We start from the raw sequence: 11,437 nt of genomic DNA, 5'->3' as shown, positions 1-11,437 counted from the left end.
ACAGGCGGGCACCCCCATGCCTGGCTCTCCAGTATTTCTCCAGGGCCAAAAGGCAGCAACATCAAACTCAGCCTGATGCTTTATTTGGACACTCACCTAGACTCCACTCCTGACCACATATAGAGGCCTGGAGTATGCAAGGCATACTCCCCAGAGCGTGCAAGGTAGAACTCTGCAGTACTAACCTTTATAGCTACTGGGCATAGGAGACCTTCTAGTAGAGGACAGGAGGCTTGGGTTCTAATTACAGTTCTGCCACAGTGTCACCTTCGGTGACACACGCCCAGGCTTCGCCGCTGGGCCTGTTACTTCATCTGCACAATGGAAACTCAATTCTATTTAAATTATTTTCTGAAGGGCCTCAGTCTGCAGAGACACAGAAGCAAATGACTTTATGAAGCTCCTGACTGTATGAAGTTCTCAGTCAAACAGAATAGCACCTCTTCTGCCCATCTCAGAAGTAGATGAGGGTAAAGTGAAATAATGGAAAGCACAAGGAACAGTAAAAGGCAAATGTCAAGAAGCTGTTTGCAAAGTTACCAAGATGTAAAATTAGATTTTACTTATTAATAATCGTGTCACTTGTCATTCTGTTTATAACGGTCAGTTCACTGCTGATATTCAAGTGGACCATTTAAACTGTATTTTTGCTCAACTATCCCTCCAAATAAATATCTCAAGATTCTGACTGTTTATTTTCTTAGCCCATCTTATTCTCCCAGGCCTCAAAGCTTGGTGTCTCAAATCCCTAGCTTGTCTTCTCATTCAGGTCAGTCTAGGTGGGGTCTGGTTTCAGTTTGCACAGATTCTCACTCCCAGTCTCATATTGGTCAAACAAACCCAGAAGTAAGATCTACAAGTATTAATCGACCATTCTCAGAATAGGATTGGAATAATTTTAAAAAGTGAACTCTGGCCAGGTGCCGTGTTCACACCTGTAATCCCAGCACTTTGGGAGGCCGAGGAGGGTGAATCACGAGGTGTGGAGCTCGAGACCAGCCTGGCCAACATGGTGAAAGCCGTCTCTACTAAAATTACAAAAATTAGCCAGGTGTGGTGGTGCATGCCTGTGGTCCCAGCTACTCGGGAGGCTGAGGCAGGAGAATCGCTTGAACCAGGGAGATGAAAGTTGCAGTGAGCTGGGATTGTGCCACTGCACTCCAGCCTGGTGACAGAGTGAGACACCATCTCAAAAAAAAAAAAGTGAACTCCATCTTATTGCTGTATGCTCTTTCACATGGGAGAAATAAACTCTATCACAGTATTATTATTCCCATTTTATAGACCAGGAAACTGATGTCCAGAAAGGGTTAGTAAGTTAGCAACTTGTTCAAGTTCCTATACTTACTAAGTAACCCAGGTAGCCTATCTCTAAAGCTAGATGAGTTCTTCTTTGTTGTGAAAGAATCATTTCTTGAAACTTGGAAAAGGTAAAATGAGGATTTTTTGGTTTCTTGTTTTGTTTTTTTGATATCACACTAGAGCATTTTTTCTTTTTTCTTTTTCTTTTTCTTTTTCTTTTTTTTTTGAAATGAAATCTCACTCTGTCACCCAGGCTGGAGTGCAGTGGCATGATCTTGGCTCACTGCAACCTCTGCCTCCTGGGTTCAAGTGATTCTCCTATCTCAGCCTCCCAAGTAGCTAGGATTACAGGCATGCTCCACCATGCTCAGCTAATTTTTTGTATTTTTAGTAGAGACAGGGCTTCACCATGTTGGCCAGGCTGATCTCGAACTTCTGACCTCAAGTGATCCACCCGCCCCGGCCTCCCAAAGTGTTGGGATTACAGGCATGAGCCACTGCACCTGGTCTAGAGCATTTTCTAATAAGCTTGCTTGATACTCATCTGACTCTCCCAGGGAATGTGACTTTGTTGTCACAATACATTTGATAAATAATCTACAACTTACAAATGCACCGACATTTATAGTCCTGTCGGGTAAAGGCTAACCTGCAGAACTTGATAAAATCATAGGGTTTTATTGCCCAATTGAGAAGTTAATCACAAAGGGGTTTTGGTTTTACCGTCCTAGGAAGTTAACCTGTCCTATATCTAAATTATCAATCTAATTTTGACAAATCTTTTCTTTTTTTTTGAGATGGAGTCTTGCTCTGTTGCCCAGGCAGGAGTGCAGTGGCGCATTCTTGGCTCACTGCTACCTCCACCTCCCGGGTTCAAGCGATTCTCCTGCCTCAGCCTCCTGAGTAGCTAGGATTACAGGTGCCCACCACCACACCCAGCTAATTTTTTTGTATTTTTAGTAGAGACAGGGTTTCGCCATGTTGGCTAGGCTGGTCTCAAACTCCTGACCTTGTGATCCGCCTGCCTCAGCTTCCCAAAGTGCTGGGATTAGAGCGTGAGCCACCACGCCTGGCCTGACAATTCTTTTCTTATTGACTGTTTAAATTCCTATCTCTCAAATGCTCCTCAAAGCAGCTCTTTTGTCTCCTTATTGGTTCTCTCATTAATGAGTTAAATAAAATGATGACATGAGTTAATGAATAACAAAAAAGTTTGAGAATTGTGTTTTTCCACTTCTTAACTTCCCTTTATCGAGGGCAACACACTAGCACCCTCTGCTTCCCTTTAATAATAAATCCACTGGCAGAATTACTGCAAGAGTTTTTAGGAAGCTAAAACTCTTGGAAGGGTAGGATCACTTTGTATCTCCAGCATGCAAGGAACCAGCTATGAACTCCAAGATGAGGTGACCATTATCAGCAAGACTCCTCTGCAAGGCTTTCACATAGCTAAGGACATCCTTTGCTGTTTGTTGCTCCCATGGGCCACCATTTCCTGCTCCTCAGTCCCACTAGCAACATCAAAGAGACTTTAGGTGCACCCATTTGTGCTTCCTCCGGGAAGCTTTCCTTAACAAAAGCAAGAAACAGGAGCCAGGAGCAGTGCCATGTGCTTGTGGTCCCAGATACTTGGGAGGCTGAGGCAGGAGAATTACTTGAACCTAGGAGTTTAAAGCTGCAGTAAGCTTTGATTTAGCCACTGCCCTCCACTCTGGAAGACAGAGTGGGACCACTCCCCGCTCCAAAAAAATACCCATACAAAAGGAAGAAGCAACTTAACAGCTGCACCTGGATATACCAGGCATTCAGAAAATGTTTACTGGCAGGGCGGTGGCTCACGCCTGTAATCCCAGTACTTTGGAAGGTGGAAGTGGGTGGATCACCTGAGGTTGGGAATTCGAGACCAGCCTGGCCAACATGGTGAAACCCTGTCTCTACTAAAACTACAATTAGCTGGGCATGATAGTGGGCGCCTGTAATCCCAGCTACTGGGGAGGCTGAAGCAGGAAAATTGCTTGAACCCTGGAGGCAGAGGTTGAAGTGAGCCGAGATCATGCCACTGCACTCCAGCCTGGGCAACAGAGCAAAACTCCGTCTCAGACAAAACGAAACAAAACAAAAACTCAGAAGATATTTACTGAACAAATAAATAAAATTGAAGTTTTCTTCCAATTTCTGCAAGTTTAACAAAAAGGCAGTATGGTGTAGAGGTTAAGTTCCACAGGCTCTGTTCCTTCTTTCCCTGTGCGCAAAACAAACTAACAAAAAAGTTCCATAGCCTCTGGGTTGAATGTCTAAGCATAAATCTCAGCCCTGCTACCTACTAACCAGGGAACATTAGATAACTTATCTACCTTCTCTTTGTTTAATTGTTTTCCTCTGAAAATGAGGATAACAACAGCATCGATAAGCAGAACAGTGCTTGGCTCATAGAAAGTAATCAACACATTTTAGGGATTATCACTGGTAGGGGAAGAAGTTTCAAAGGGAACAGAATCAGTCAAAACACAGAGAGCTACTGATTGATTGAAGGGATCACCTGTTGTTATTGTTTTGGCCCTTTTTTTTTTTTTTTTTTGAGACAGTTTCACTCTTGTTGCCCAGGGTGGAGTGCATTAGTGCGACCTCGGCTCACTGCAACCTCCGCCTTCCTGGTTCAAGCAATTCTCCTGCCTCAGCCTCCCGAGTAGTTGAGATTACAGGCTCCCGCCACCACGCCTGGCTAATTTTTTTGTATTTTTAGTAGAGATGGGGCTTCTCCATGTTGGTCAGGCTGGTCTCGAACTCCTGACCTCAGGTGATCCGTCCGCTTCGGCCTCCCAAAGTGCTGGGATTACAGGTGTGAGCCACTGCGCCCGGCCTCCTACTTTGCTTTTCCACCTAATAATATGACGTGAGCATTTGTCCTGTCAGCACATGACATCAAATTCTCTCATTTTTCGTGTCTGCATAGTATTTCAGTGGGTGGCTGTAGCATTATTTACTTGTTTGTTGTTGTTTTTTGAGACGGAGTCTTGCTCTGTCATCAGGCTGAAGTGTGGTGTTGCGACCTCAGCTCATTGTAACCTCCACCTCCCGGGTTCAAGCAATTCCACTGCCTCAGCCTCCCAAGGACCTGGGATTACAGGCATGTGCCACCACGCCCAACTAATTTTTTGTATTTTAGTAGAGACAGGGTTTCACCATGTTGGTCAAGATGGTCTCCATCTCCTGACCTTGTGATCTGCCCACCTCGGCCTCCCAAAGTGCTGGGATTACAGGCGTGAGCCACGGCGCCCGGCTGCTCTTTGTTTGTTTGTTAACTTTTATTTTATGCTCAGGGGTATATGTGCAGGTTTGTTCTATAGGAAAAGTCCATGTTGTGGGGGTTTGGTGTATAGATTATTTTGTCCCCCAGGTAGTAAGCGTAGTATCTGATAGGTAGTTTTTCAATCCTCACCCTCCTCCCACTCTCCTCCCTCAAGTAGGCCTGGTGTCTATTGTTCCTTTATTTGTGTCCATATGGAGCATAATTTACTTAATGAGATGCCTATCGATGAACATTTAGGTTGCTAAAGGTTGCAACAACTAGTTATCTGGAAAAAGGAAACAGCAGATCTATAACTCTCCTTAAACTAAAATCCAGAAGGCTCAAAAACATAAATGTAAAAATAAGGCCATGAAAATGCCAGGATGAATCATAGAATAATATTTTTTTAATTGGAAGACTACTTGGATTAATTTTTTTACTGATTACACAATGATGCACTTAATTGTAGATAATTTAACAAACATATCAACATTAAAAAGTGAAAAGCCCCCTTAATCTTACCACATAGAGAAAATTACTTTTAATGTTTTGTTGTCTTGCAATCTTTCAAGGCATTTGTAGACATTCATATATGATGTGCATGAATATATTTAGTCATGATTGAAATGGTAACATGTAATAAGGCAGAGAGCCAGCAGGTGGAGCAAGAAGGCTGTATCCCCAGCGCTGAGGGCCCCTGCAGCGTTCTGGGCGCTGCACCTGGCTCAGGTCCTGTGCATGTTTAGGGGATCACCAGGTGTCTGTGGTGGAGAATGCGCAAAGATAAAGATGCTACAACAGAGCCCTCAAAGCTCTGGGGGCATCCTTCAGACTCAGCGCTTCAGACCTCTGCTTTTCCTGTGTTCAGCTAAGCTCTTGTTCGAAGGGAGAATGAATGAGGCTGGGATTCCTTTGTGTTCTTCTTACCATCATGGTCCTGCTTCCCAGCTCTACTTCCACTGGGGTTGGCATCTTCTATACCACCCCTTTCAGAAATTTTTCCACAGCATCTTTACTGATGTATCTGGAAATATGTCATATAAAAAATATAAAAAAGCAACCCAAATGGGTGTGTTTGCTACCTTGAAACCCACATCCTCTAGGACAACTCTAGAAGCACAGCAAGCACTGCAAAAGAAAGAGGGCGGGTGGATCACGAGGTCAAGAGTTCAAGATCAGCCTGGCCAAGATGGTGAAACCCTGTCACTACTAAAAACACAAAAATTAGCCGAGTGTGGTGGTGGGTGCCTATAATCCCAACTGCTCAGGAGGCTGAGGCAGAAGAATCACTTGAACCCCGGTGGCGGAGGTTGCAGTGAGCCGAGATCACACCACTGCACTCCAGCCTGGGCGACAGAGTGAGACTCCATCTTAAGAAAGAAAAGAAAAGAAAAGAGAAAAGAAAAGAAAAAGAGGGCCCTGCTATACCCTGCCTCCCTTCCTGGCATCCTTCACCCACACCATGACCAGCATTTACACACACTGAAGGGTTTTTGGTTTTTTTGGTTTTTTTTTTTTTGAGACGGAGTCTCGCTCTGTTGCCGGGGCTGGAGTGCAGTGGCCGGATCTCAGCTCACTGCAAGCTCCGCCTCCCGGGTTTACGCCATTCTCCTGCCTCAGCCTCCCGAGTAGCTGGGACTACAGGCGCCCGCCACCTCGCCCGGCTAGATTTTTGTATTTTTTAGTAGAGACGGGGTTTCATCGTGTTAGCCAGGATGGTCTCGATCTCCTGACCTCGTGATCTGCCCGTGTCGGCCTCCCAAAGTACTGGGATTACAGGCTTGAGCCACCGCGCCCGGCCCACACTGAAGGTTTTAAAGGAGACAATGAGGCCAGGGAAAGGCAGAAACAAGACCCAGAGGACAAGGATGCAGGTCAGAGACAGGGCTTCATCCAAATTGGAAAGAATGATGACACCAAGAGGCAGATGGCAATAGTGCTTTAAATAGAAATAAATGTTAAGCTGAACCTGCACTAGATGGCATCAGAGAGCAGCAGTGATAGTGCTGAGATCACGTCTCATTTCATCTCTGTCTGCTCTGTTGGCCCCTATCTGTAGGTAAGCACAAATCTGGGCAATATTATGGTGAGACTCAAATACAGTAATGTTTGCGAAAATGATATTCTAAACTGTAAACCACCATGTGAAAATTATCTTTAAATAGTAAAGTACTGTTGGCAAAGGATCGTAATATCTTTATTATCATGTACTCAAATGGTTATTGAAGTCAGAAAATTAGAACTTTCCTAGGCTAAGGATTGAATCATGTGAGACACAGGGTCACCTTTTTTTTTTTCCCTCAACAGAAAGAAAAGTGAATAATATTCGAATAGGTAAGCATTGCCAGTATTTGCTATATTGGTTTAAAAATAAAAAAAGAATCCTACACTCATTGCAACCACGAGATATTTTCTTTCCTCAGTCTCAGTGTTCACTGGCAGAAAAAATAACTGGGAAGAACTGGAGGAAGATAAATTGTGTAAACTAGTTTATGAACCATGGGAAGATGCTGGCTTGGCCTGACTTTTATAACACTGTGTGTAGATTTGAACCCAGTATAGAAAAATAACACAGTGCCTTAATTTTTAGGATTTAATTCTGCTTCAGGCATGTGGAGAGGCATTCAAGGTTCGGTAGTCAGTCTCAGGGGCCACACATACTTCCTCCTGAAGGTCTTCCCCTGTGGCCATACGCACCTCACCTCTGCCTCACCTCCCTCAGCACTCAGGGACTCTCATTTGTAGCCATTTCTTGATTGTTTTTGTGTTTGTTTTTGTTTTTTGAGATGGAGTCTTGCTCTGTCACCCAGACTGGAGTGCAGGGTTGCAATCTCGGCTCACTATAACCTCCGCCTCCTGAGTTCAAGCCAATGCCCCTGCCTCAGCCTCCCGAGTGGCTGGAACTACAGGCGCGTACCATCATGCCTGGCTAATTTTTGTATTTTTAGTAGAGATGGGGTTTTGCTATGTTGGCCAGGCTGGTCCTGAACTCCTGACCTCAGGTCTTTCACCCACCTCGACCTCCCAAAACCATTTGTTATTTTAAAATCACTTTCCTGAAAAAAAGTACATTAATTGTAGACAATTTTTAATGAAGGGAAAATATCTTGTTAAAGAAAAAGATTATTCAGTGACACTTGTCAAAGCATGGTAAGGCAGACTTTATTCAGGACCATTGTGATAGGTATAGGGACCATGACAATGGGATTTTGCAGTGGGGCAGAAAGAGAAATTGGGCTCAACTCTCAATACAGCCTGGGAAGCAGGAATTTATAACTGAGGTGCAGGGTGGGGGTCAGGAGATGGGAAATTATTAAAAGAAAACACCAGGGGTAAAGGGGATTTGTGCTAAAACCTTACAAGATTCTTGCCGAAGACAGGCTGAGGTAATCAGATATCACTTGATGGATGGTGAAGGATGAGGAACCTGATCAGATATCAAGGGTGATCAGGTATCAAGAGTAAGGGGCTTAGGCTGGGCAAGGTGGCTCACTCCTGCAATCCCAGTACTTTGGGAGGCCAAGGCGGGAGGAACACTTGAACCCAGGAGTTGGAGACCAGTCTGGGCAACATGGTGAAACCCCGTCACTACAAAAAATACAAAAATTAGCCAGGTGTGGTGGGCCATGCCTGTGGCTCCAGCTACTTGGGAGGCTGAAGTGGGAGGATTGCTTGAGTCCAGGAGGTCAAGGCTGCAGGGAGCCATGATCATGCCACTGCACTCCAGCCTGAGCAACAGAGAAAAACCCTGTCAAAAAAAAAAGAGTAGAGGGCTTCATGCTAAATTGACTTCACGGGATTCTTTCCTTTTTTTTTTTTTGAGACAGAGTCTCACTCTGTCACCCAAGCTGAAGCACAGTGGTGCAACCACAGCTCACTCTAGCCTTGACCTCTCAGACTCCCACCTCAGCCTCCCAAGTAGCTGGCACTATGGGCATGGGCCACCACGTTCAGTTAATTTTTTAATTTTAATTTTTAATTTTTTTTTTTTTGACACGGCGTTTCGCTTTTTTGTCCAGGCTGGAGTGAAGTGGCACAGTCTTGGCTCACTGCAACCTCCGCCTCCTGGGTTCAAGTGATTATCCTGCCTCAGCCTCCTGAGTAGCTGGGATTATAGGCACCTGCCACTATGCTGGCTAAGATGGGGTTTCGCCATGTTAGCCAGGCTGGTGTCGAACTCCTGACCTCAGGTGATCCACCCACCTTGGCCTCCCAAAGTGTTAGGATTACAGGCGTGAGCCACCACACCCAGCCTGATTTTTATTCTTAGTAGAGACAATGTCTCACTATGTTGCCCAGGCTAGTCTCAAACTCCTGAGCTCAAGTGATCCTCCTGCCTTGACCTCCCAAAGTGCTGGGATTATAGGCATGAGCCACCATGCCCAGTCAACACCATTTGTTGAAAAGACTATTCTTTCTCTATTGAACTGTTTTGGCACTCTTGTTCAAAATCAATTGCCCATAAACGTATGGGTTTATTTCTGGATTCTCAATTCCACTACATTACATTGATCTATATGTCTATCTTCTTTGAAAACCACAGTCTGTAGCTTTGTAGTAAGTTTTGAAATCAGGAAGTGTGAGTCCTACAACTTTCTTCCTTTTAAAGATTTCTATGGCTATTCTGGCCCTTTCCTTTTTTTTTTTGAGACCAAGTCTCACTCTGTAGCCCAGGCTAGAGTGCAGTGGCATGATCTTGGCTCACTGCAACCTCGGCCTCTTGGGTTCAAGCGATTCTCTGGCCTCAGCCTCCAGAGGAGCTGGGATTACAGCCACTGCACCCAACTAATTTTTTGTAATTTTTTTTTTTTTTTTTTTTTTAGTAGAGACAGGGTTTCACCATGTTGGCCAGGCTGGTCTTGAACTCCTGACCTCAGGTAATCTCACCATGTCGGCCTTGAAAAGTGCTAGGATTACAGGCGTGAGACACCGCGCCCAGCCTGCATTTCTATTCTTTTCTTTTCTCTCTCTCTCTTGGTTTTTTTTTTGTTTTTGTTTTTGTTTGTGTTTTTGTTTTTCTTTTTCAGACAGAGTCTCATCCTGTCACCTAGGCTGGAGTACAGTGGTATGATCTCAGCTCACTGCAACCTCCACTTCCTAGGTTCAAGCGATCCTCATGTCTCAGCCTCCCAAATAGCTGGGATTACAGACTTGTGCCACCATACCCAGTTAATTTTTGTAGTTTTAGTAGAGATGGGGTTTCACCATATTGGCCAGGCTGGTCTCGAACTCCTGACCTCAAATGATACTCCCGCCTCAGCCTCCCAAAGTGCTGGGATTACAGGTCTGAGCCACCGCTCCCAGCCGGTCCTTTGCATTTCTGTATGAATTCTAGGATGGGCTTGTTGATTTATGCAAAAAAAAAAAAGCCAGCTGGGATTTTTTATAGAGATTGTGTTGAATTTTATAGATCAATTTGGAGAGTATTGTCATCTTAACAATATTGTCTTCTATTCCATGAATACAGGATATCTTTCCATTTATTTAGCTCTTCTTAGTTTCTTTCAATGTGGTTTTGAAGCTTCAATGTATAAAGCTTGCACTTCTTTTGTTAAATTTATTCCTAAGTATTTTATTACTTTTGATCCTATTGCCTATGAATTTTTAACATAGATAGGTTCTTACTGTAGGTAACATTTTGTATCTTCTTTTTCATTTCAATTATATCACAGACATGTACCCAAGCTATTAAGGATTCTTCGGCTGGGCATGGTGGCTCCGCCTTTAATCCCAGTACTTTGGGAGGCTAAGGCAGGCAGATCATGAAGTCAAGAGATCGAGACCATCCTGGCCAACATGGTGAAACCCCATTTCTACTAAAAATACAAAAATTAGCTGGGCGTGGTGGCGTGCACTTGTAATCCCAGCTACTCAGGTGGCTGAGGCAGAATTGCTTGAACCCAGGAGCTGGAGGTTGCAGTGAACCAAGATCATGCCACTGCACTCCAGCCTGGCGACAGAGAGAGACTATGTCTAAAAAAAAAAAAAAGGAAAAAAAAGAATTCTTCAACATCATTGTTGAAGACTACACATTAGTCCATTGTATGTTTACACTGTAATTTATTTAGCCTTTCTCCTGTTGTGAGATATTTTGATTCTTTCCAATTTTTCCATTTTATAAATAACACTGTAATAAATATTTCTATGCATCTTGTTATCTGATTTCAGGCCATTTCAAGTATTCATGTATTCTTTTTCTCTCATAATGGCCTTTATTTCTACCCTTGTGAGGAGGTATGAGACCCCATTAAACTGCGAACTCCTTGAGACCCATTTCTCTTGGGATCCCTCATAGCCCCCAGGGACAGGCTGCAGCCTCAATGACTTCTTCAAGAAGTTCCCAAGGGTCTTAGACTAGGTCAGATGCTTCTTATCTTATCCCCATAGCACTGTGTCCTGACCTTGCCACAACTCTCATTACTCAATGATATAAATGCCTGATAATTAGTTTAAACCCCCACAAGATCATGAGGCCTGACAGGACAAGAGATGGACCTTTTTATACCTCTAGCCCTTAGTATATAGGAGACCTTTAATAAATATTTATTGAATGAGTAAGTCAGACAGAACAGTGAGCTCAAAGACTTAGGCCAGACTAGGAATCTTGATTCAAAGAGTTATGGTCACTAAGTTTTCAGACTGGCTGGCAAAGTGTGTCACGCAAAAACTCTAGGTTGGAAAGGGTCCTTGAGGATGACCTCATTAAGAATTTTAAAACTTCTTATATATTTCATATATATAAGTATATATTTCATGTATATGTTTCATATATACATACATATACACGTATATGAAATATTCTACATAACAATTTTGTATGTAACACACACACACATATATATATAT

This window comes from Colobus angolensis, unplaced genomic scaffold (genome assembly GCF_000951035.1).
Source record: "Colobus angolensis palliatus isolate OR3802 unplaced genomic scaffold, Cang.pa_1.0 Scaffold77, whole genome shotgun sequence".
Classification (NCBI taxonomy): domain Eukaryota; kingdom Metazoa; phylum Chordata; class Mammalia; order Primates; family Cercopithecidae; genus Colobus; species Colobus angolensis.
This window is presented reverse-complemented; position numbering follows the sequence as displayed.